The sequence below is a fragment of the Rhinolophus sinicus genome, chromosome 16, assembly GCF_057876585.1.
Source record: "Rhinolophus sinicus isolate RSI-liver-muscle chromosome 16, RSI-T2T, whole genome shotgun sequence".
Classification (NCBI taxonomy): Eukaryota; Metazoa; Chordata; class Mammalia; order Chiroptera; family Rhinolophidae; genus Rhinolophus; species Rhinolophus sinicus.
This window is the reverse complement of record NC_142516.1, coordinates 2,609,799-2,618,942: the sequence shown is the minus strand read 5'-3', so window position 1 is coordinate 2,618,942 and position 9,144 is coordinate 2,609,799. Positions and strand designations below refer to the sequence as shown.

The window sequence follows — 9,144 nt, the reverse complement described above, 5'->3', positions numbered from 1 at the left end:
CCCGGAGCTCGTGGTGGTCGGGGGTTGTCCTGCCTTCCTCCTGGAGGCCTTTTCAGGTCCTGATGGGGAGGTCTGGCTACCACAGGCCTTGTGTGTGTTGCATACTGTGGGGCCCCAGGGGTTGGGGGTAGGTGGGGGATGGTGGTCTGGCACACAGTAGGAGCACACAGGGCTTGGAAGCCCTTCCAGAATCCAGGACTCTCAGGCTCCAAGTCAAAAAGTGTGAGAGGAAGTGTGGGGGGGCTTGCCATTGTGGGGTCCATCTCTCCAGACGCCTTTCCTGTTACTCGCCAGCAATTTCCTAGCACAGAATGGAGCCTCCCTGACCTATGTCAAGGGGACACGCATGTCTGCCACACCCAAGTTAGCTGTTGGGACAGACAGACAGCATGAAATAACAGGACTGAGCAAGGAGCTGAACACGTACAAGTACAGCGTCTGCAGGCACAGCGGCACCTTCCAACTCAGCTGGGGCATCTGAGGAGGCTTCCAGGAGGAGGTGGCTCCTGACGGTTGAGTGTGCATTACCTGGGGGAAGGAACCAGGCACAGAAACTCACAGGTGAGCAGCAAGGGGGCTGGAGCTGAGGCCGGCTGAGCGGGGTCTGGAGGCCGAGGGGGTGATCACCGAGGGTGACGTGGCCTGGACCAGGTGGGCCGTGGAAGCAGGAGGACAGGTTGGAGGGATGCTCAGAGGCAAAGGGATGGACCGTGGTGGGCAGTCAGGAATGAGGCCAGTGCCCTTCCACCCTTTAGAGAACCTCCCTTATCCTTTGCTGTGACACTGTACCAGAAGTTTCCAGGGAGACAGGCGAGCGGGGACCAGGCGCCCCGCCATCTCCCCTGTGGCTGTTCTTCCTCCTGTGGCACCTTGAATCGATGGAAAAGAAGAGCCGGGGATCGAGAGGACGTGGCACTCCCTTCCTTGGGGCCCAGTGTGACTTCTGCTGTCCTGTTTTCCATTTCAGTTTAAGGTCAATTGGTTCTTGAGGGTCCTCGTGGAGAGCCCCTGGCTGATGCACTTCTGCTCTCAGCTTCTGGGGGCTTCCTGGAGTGAGAGGGGCCGTGGACCTGAGGACCACTCTGTCTGAGGGTCCTGGGAATCCTTCGGCCGGGGCTACATCACCTCCCCTTGGCCTCCCGGGGCTGCGTGTGACGGGCAGAAGCCCCAAGTACCGCTATGCGGGCTCTGACGCTGGGCCTCGTCTCCAAGCCCACCTGTGCCCATTGCGGGGCTTTCTCTGTCCTGGGGCCCCTGAGCTTCCTGCCTGGGCGGCACTTGAATGTCTCTAGTGTCCCAACAGAGAAAGGTGTCCAGGGGAAAAAATGGCAGGTGACGAAGTGTGTATCTACCACCTCCAACCCCCCAAGCACCCCCAGTTCCTGAATGCCTTCTCGCTCTGACGTTGGTCACCCCCAGGGGAGTGGGAATTGGATGGGGTGAAACGTTTATCTATTTTTGTGCTGATGGCTTTTTGTCCGATGAGCTGAGTTGTATTAGTGTTTTTATTTGGAAACAATTTTTTTTTTTTTTAAATTGAGGGTTAGCTTACAGTCAAGTAAACAGCTCTGTGACATTTTACGTACTTTTCATGTATAATATCTAAAATGCAACAAAATGTAGATTTTAAATGAGTTTATCTGCATCATCTCCGCTGTACTGGGTGGACAGGAGATACGCAGACTGGCCTCCTTTGGCTGAGAACTTGGCTATTTACTCTCCAGCCTGCTGTCCTCACCGGGAGTTATTATCTGAGGTCAAGGGTGAGGGAACAGGCTGGAGAAGGCGGGAGTCGTGGGCGGGAGGAGACTCGGGTCTCTGGACTCTCAACCCAGGGCTCTCTGCAGCCGCGCACTGCATTGTGTCTGGGGTCCCTGCCCCAAGTTACGCCCCCAAAACTGAGGCGTGGGCCCCATTACGGAGCATGCAGAGGGCTGTCAGCCGGGACGCATACACGCATTCATTCTTTTCGTTCAGTCGTTCAACAAATGCCCAAAGCCTGTGATGTGTGCCAGGCGTCGTGCCACATCCTTTATATGAGTAACTCTTTCAACACCCACTGATGTGCTCAGAGAGGGTGAGAGACTTGCTCAAGGTCACACAGTCAGAGAGTGGAGTGGGGACCTGAACTTGGGCAAGTCTCACGCAAAAGCCCCCAAACCCATTTTCTTAAAATTCCATCCCTTCAGTGGCTTGGCCCCAACCGGCAAGCCTTCTGCCACTTCCTCCGTGACATGAGGGGCTCTATGGGGTAGGGACAGTCCCTCTGCAGTACGGTCCTTGGTCCTCGGCAGGAGCTCCGTGAGAGGGAGCCGTGCGCCGGGCTGGCAGGGGTCTTGCTGTAAAGTGGGCTGCGTGGAGGAGAGGCCCAGGGGCTCTGGGCTGCCACGTCTCTGCTGCTGAGTCAGGTCTGCACATTGTGTCCCCCTTGGCAAGTGGGCTCAACGGGAGCACAGAGGTCTGGTTTATCCCGTCTCATGGAGGGGGAAGCAAGGCCCAGAGAAGGGAGGCACACTGGCCGAGTCACACAGCCTCTGACCCCAGTAATGGACCCCACAGTGGCCTGGAGCCCACTAATCACGGCCTGGTCATCATGGGGGTGGGCGAGGGCTGAGGGCTGTCCCTGCTTGCAAACTTCCAGTGGCATCAAGTGAGTGAGTCAGGCCCGCTGCGGGCTCGGGCGCGCTGGCAGGCGGGTGGGCGGCGGGCACTTGAGTTAAGTGTGGCTAATTTGGTACAAGAACATGAATGCCACTGGCAATTTCTGCATCTTAGAGAAAACAGGGAACAGTATGAGGCTTGTTCCAGACGCAGCAAGAAGGGGGGCTGGGCAGGATGCTGTGTAGGGAGGACAAAGGCACCCCGGCACCCCTTCCCCTGCCAGGGCGCTGGGTGGGGCAGCTGCAGCCCGTGGGAAAGGCAAACGAGGCTCCAGCATGGTGACAGGTCAGGGTGAAGGTGGACCCCAAGGACTGTATCTGCGGTGGCCCTGGCGAGCTGTCTACCGTGCCTCCTCGGCACACGGAGGCAGGTTCCCCCCGCCTGGCCCCCAACCCCCTCCACCCCATGCTTGCGGCTCACTCTCTTTCTCCCTGACTTCCCTTCCTGCATGGGGAGTAACACGAGGGTCCCGAGGATGCGCATGGTGTGAGAGGCCTGGGAGGGACACCGTGTAACAGGGGTCACCGCCTTGCCCCAGCCTGGGATGGGCTTGGCTGCTGGAACAGAGCTGGCCCCCTGGTTGGGTGTCTGTGCCTGTGCCTGGGTCACAGCCAGTTGCAGGTGAAGCTGCCAGTGCAGGACTTGGCATTTGTCCTCAAAAACCATTATGTCCTTGATTCAGAAACACAGAACCTCCCCAGGTTCTAGACGGGAAGGAGAGAAGTAGGAGTCCGTGGGAAGGGTGATTCTGAGCTCTCCCCAGAGCCAGACGGCTCGGACCAATCCTGGCCCCCTGATCCTGGGTCCCCATGCCATTGCTGCCTGCACCAGTGCTCCCAGAGCTCTCGGGAGACCACTGTGCCCAAACAGGCCTGAGCCCTGCCCTGAATCTTCTGCTCTGACACAGGGCCGCGCTGGCCCAGTGACCATAGGGAATATGGAAAAGCAATCATCATACTCTCTGCTTTGAAAGGAATATTATACACTTGGGAGATACTGATTGGGACGTGCTGGCCCACGGTCCCTGGTGGATAGTGACGGCTTCCTGACTGCCATCATCACATTTGCTCAAGCAGTGGACACCGAGCTGGAGAGGTGAGAAGTCCCTCATCTTGGAGCATGGGTTTGGTGGCCCTTGGGTGCCAACTGCTGCCAGAGCATCAGGAAGACCTAGACCTTAGTGCAGTGACATGTGAGGAGGCCTGAGACGGGCTAAGCTGGATGGGACATCTGGGATGGCCTGATGAATTCTGACTCATTTTCTTTCCTTTGAACAGCTCTTTTAGGACCGGCCTGGGCAGTGTGGTATCAGCCAGGATACTGGACGTGGGGCCCCCACCCCATTGTGCTCCCCAATGCCTGATTATCCCACGTGCCCAGGGCCACACAGTTAATACTGGGGAGTGGTGAAGAGAAAGGGAAATGACAAAATATGTTGAATTGAATGAAAATTAAAACACAACATAACAACTTTCCGTGATGCAACCAAAACCAAATTTATAGCTTAAATTCATTTAAGGAAAATCTATATGAAGGAGAATTTATAGTTAAATGCTTCTTTTAAAAAAGAGTATCAGTGATCTAAGCTTCCACCTTGAGAAACTAGAAAAAGAAGCAAATTAAATTCAAAGCAAACACAGAAGGAAACAGTAACAAGCAGAAATCAATGAAATAGACAAAAGACAGGTGATAGGAGAAAATAATCAATGAAAACTGAAGTTGCCTCCATGAAAAGATTGTATATAATTGACAAATTTCTAGTCAGACTACCCAAGAAAAAAAGAACACAAATTACCAATATCAGGAATGAAAAAGGGGACATCACTACAGATTCTATAGCTATTAAAAGGCTAATAAACAACATTACAATTTATCCTCATAAATTCTACAGCATAGGTGAAATAGGCAAATTCTCTGAGTGATATAAGCTACCAAAGCTCACTCAAGAAAACAATAGTCCCATATGTATTAATTCCCATATATATTAACATCTACAGCTAACATCATAAATATATTAAAGAATTTGTTGTTAAAAACCTTCCAACAACAACAACAAATTCCAGACCTAGATGAGTTTCCTGGCAAATTCTACCAAACACTTAGGAAAGAAATAGTACCAACCACACAAATCTCTTCCAGTAAATAGAAGAAGAGGGAATAGATATCAACTGTTTTTCTGAGACCAGCATTACCTTAATACCAAAACCAGACAAAGACATTACAAATTAAAAAACTACAGACCAATATCCCTCATGAACATAGACACAAAAATTCTCAATAAAATGCTATCAAATCAAAGCCAGGAGTATCCAAAAAGGATAATACATCATGAGCAATGGGGTTTATCCTAGGAATATAATTCTTGTTCAACATTCACACCCAATCAATAGAATTTGCCTAATTAACAGATTAAAGAAGAAAAAGCATACAATCGTTTCAATAGTAAAAACAAAGCATTTGATAAAATTCAACATCTATTCATGGAAAAATAAAAACAAAAAGTCTTTCAGCAAACCTGAGAGAAAAGGGAATTTCCTCAGTCTCACAAAGGGTGTCTACAAAAACCCTGCAGCTAACATCATAATTAGTGGTCAATATTGAATATTTTCCCTCTAAGTTCAGGACCAAAGTAAGGGTATGCATCATGACTCCTATTCAGTACTGTGCTGGACAACATAGCCAGTGGAATAAGGCAAGAAAAATAAAGAAAAAATGTACAGACTGGAAAAGAAGAAATAAAACTGCTTCTGTTTGCATTCAATGTGATCATCGATATAGAAAAGCTCAAGGAACTAATAAGTGAGTTTAGCAAAGTGACAGGATACAAAGTTAACATACAAAAAATTAATTATAATTTTATGTACCAGAAATGAATCATTAGAAATTGAAATTAGAAAAGATACAAAACCATTTACAATAGCACCAACAAACAAACAAACAAACAAAAACACACACACACAAAAACAACCACCACCACCTAGGTGTAAATCTAAGAAAACGTAGAAGAGATCTGTGTGCTGAGACTAGAAAATACTGTGAAAGAAATCAGAGAAGACCTAAATAAATGGGGAGCTATAGCGGGTTCATGGGCTGGAGGACTCAATACAGTTAAAATGTCATTTCTCCCCAAATTTGTGATTTAAAACCAATCAAAATCTCAGCAGACATGTTTGTAGAAATCAACATGCTGACTCTAAAATTCATGTAGAAGGACCAAAAAAGTTTTGAAAAAAAGAACAAACTTGGAAGATTCACACTATCTGCTGTTAAGACTTATTTTGAAGCTACAATAATCAAGACAGTGTGGCCAAAGGATATGTGTATAGATCAGTGACACAGAATATGGAATAAACCCCGATGTATATGTTTAATTGATTTTCACCAAAAGTGAAAAATAGTTTAATTACACAAAAAGTGAAAAATAATGCAACAAATAATTCTGGAACAGTTAGACATTCATATGAAAAAAAAAAAAAAAAAAAAGGACTGACTCCATGCCTTGCACCATGTACAAGTACATACAAAAATTAACTCAAAACAGAATATAGAAGTATAAAATTTGTAGAACTAGTATAAAATCTAAAACTGAAAAACTCTTAGAAGAAAACATAGGAAAAAGATTTTTGTGTTCTTGGTTCGAGCAAAGATTTCTTATATCTGACAACAAAAGCGTAATTCTTTAAATATTTGATAAATTAGACTTTATCAAATTAAAAAAAAAATGTTAATGGAAAGGAAATCCACAGACTTGGAGAAGATAATTTCAAAACACAAATCTTATAGAGTTTGTATCCAGAATATATAAAATACTCCACAAACTCAATAATGAGTAAACAAAAATTTGAAAAATGGACAAAAGATTTGGACACGTCATCCAAAGAATATAAATGTATGCCAAAAAAAAGCACATAAAAAGACAATCAATATAATTAGTTATTATGTCAGTACTAAATGAGATACCACTATAACGTAGGATAAAGGTTTTTTAAAAACTGACAGTACCAAGTGTTGATGAGAGTTCAGAGCAACTGGAACACTCTTACATTACTGGTGGGAACACAAAACTCGACAGCCACTCTGGAAGAAGTTTGACAGTTTCTTGTAAAGTTAAACATACACTTACAACATGTCCTAGAAATTCCACTCCTACATGTTTACCCAAGAAAATCATACAAAAAAAATCTGTGTATGAATGTTTATAGCAGCTCAATTTATAAGTATCCCAAACTGGATGCAACTCAAATATTCTTCAACTATGGTATGCCCATATAATGAAATACTTTTCAGCAAGAAAAATGAATGAGCTATTGACACATGCAAGAACATGGATGAATTTCAAATAAAGTATGCCAAGTAAAAGAAGGCAGACTCAAAAGCCTGCATACCATATGACTTCATTTAAATTACATTCTAGAAAAGGCAAAAATATAGGGACAAACAGTAGTTTGTTGGTGGTTGTTAGACACTGGGGATGGATTTTGGGAGGTAATGGATCTGCTCTATATCTTGATTATGGTGGCAGTTACATGACTTTAAATTTGTCAAAATTTATAAAATTGTACACTAAAAAGGACGAATTTTACTATAGATAATTATACTTCCATAAACCTGACTTTACTTAATTTATTTTTCTTTTTAAGATTTTTATTAAAAATATAGCTAACATGCAATATTATATTAGTTTCAGGGGTACACCACAGTTACTCAACATTTATATACCTAAGGAAGTGATCACCGTGAGAAGTCCAGCAACCACCTGACACCGTCCCGCGTTATCACAATATTATTGACTATATTCCCCACGCTGTACATTACATCTCCATGACTTATTTGTTTTATACCTGGACATTTGGACCTCTTCTTCCCCTTCCCCCACCCCCTTTTTAACTGTATCAATTGCAGTTGACATTCAATATTGTTTTATATTAATTCCAGGTGTACAGCATAGTGGTTAGACATTTATGTAATTTAAGAAGTGATCCCCCTGACTAATCTAGTGCCCACCTGGCACTATACATAGTTATTACCATATTATTGACTATATTTCTTGTGCTTTACTTTACACTCCATGACTATTTTGTAACTAACTACCAATTTGTATTTTTAATCCCTTCACCTTTCACCCTGCCCCCCAACATCCTCCCATCTATCACCCCAACAAACCTAGTGCCCATCTGACACCATACATAGTTATTGCAGTATTATTGACTATATTCCTTGTGCTGTATCCTGATTCCTGTGTAACAGCCAGTTTGTACTTCTTAACCCCTTCCTGTTTTTCACTCACTCCCAACCCGCTCCCATCTGGCAACCATCAGTATGTTCTCTGTACCTATGAGTTTGTTTCTGTTTTGTTTGTTTATTTAGTTCCTTAGATTCCACATATAAGTTAAATCCCATTGCATCTGTCTTTCTCTGTCTGACATACTCCACTCAGCACAATACCCTTCAGGTCCATCCACTCAGCGGCAGATGGTGAGAATCCATTCCCTTCCCTGGCTGAGCAATATTCCATTGTATGTATGTACCACCTCTTTATCCATTTTTCCACCCATGGACACCTAGGCTGCCTCCACATCTTGGCCATTGTAAACAATGCTGCAATGAACATATGGATGTACACGTCCCCTTGAAGTAGCCTTTGGGTTTCTTCAGACAAATACCCAGAAGTGGGATTACTGGGGCTTTCTTTGTCTCTTCTTATCGCCTTTGTCTTAAAGTCTACTTTGTTTAGTATAATTATTGCTACCCTAGTTCTTTTTTTTTTTCATTTCCATTATCTGTGACTGGCTGGGAGCTACCTGGTAGGAGCTACAAAGCAGTCCACAGTTGTTCACTGCCAGTGCTAACCCTGGAGGCACATGGGAGAGGCCACGCTGTGAACCGAGGACAGCTGCCACCAGTACCAGGCCTGGGGTAACTCCACAAAATGCCAGGACACCCAGAGGCCTGCTGCCACTTGCTGGCTCCCTTAAGGTTCAGGCCGCTGATAAAACCTCCTATGGTAAGCAAGTTGGTGAGGCAGGGTCTCAGGGAGTCACTAGAGGGGGAACAGTTGTGGTCACCAGGTTAATGTAGACTCTGGTTTGGCGCCAGTGCTGAGCCTGGAGCTACTCAGCAAAAGTCTCAGAGCACACCGAGGCCAGTTGCCATCTGCCTGGGGACTTCCAAACTTGGGACTCTGATAGTTTTCCTAGAAAGAGTGCAGTGTGGAAGGTGCTGGCTGCTCGAGGAGAAAGTGCCTCCAGCTGTGCGCAAGTTGGGTGGGGCGGGGTCCCAGCTGCGTCAGCAGAGCAGAGCTGCGGAGCTCACCCGGCCAATCAGATTCAGATTTGGCTGTAAGCGTAAGGGGCGGGCTCAACACAGGAAAGATGGCGCCCGCCTGCCGGCTGCTCGGGAGGAGGACTCCTCACAGGGAAAATGCTGACTGTCCTCCAGCCCTCACTTGGCAGCCACACACCTCCTTCTGGCCGCCGTATGTCT

General features: G+C 46.2%; 1 long non-coding RNA gene across 1 annotated transcript; it reads left to right on the top strand.

Annotated features, from left to right (window-relative positions):
- Nucleotides 1–317: 317 nt before the first annotated feature.
- Nucleotides 318–7,273, top strand: LOC141571207 (uncharacterized). Its single transcript, XR_012495996.2, has 2 exons — nt 318–561; nt 3,569–7,273. It is a non-coding gene; the product is annotated as an uncharacterized LOC141571207 (long non-coding RNA).
- Nucleotides 7,274–9,144: the final 1,871 nt, after the last annotated feature.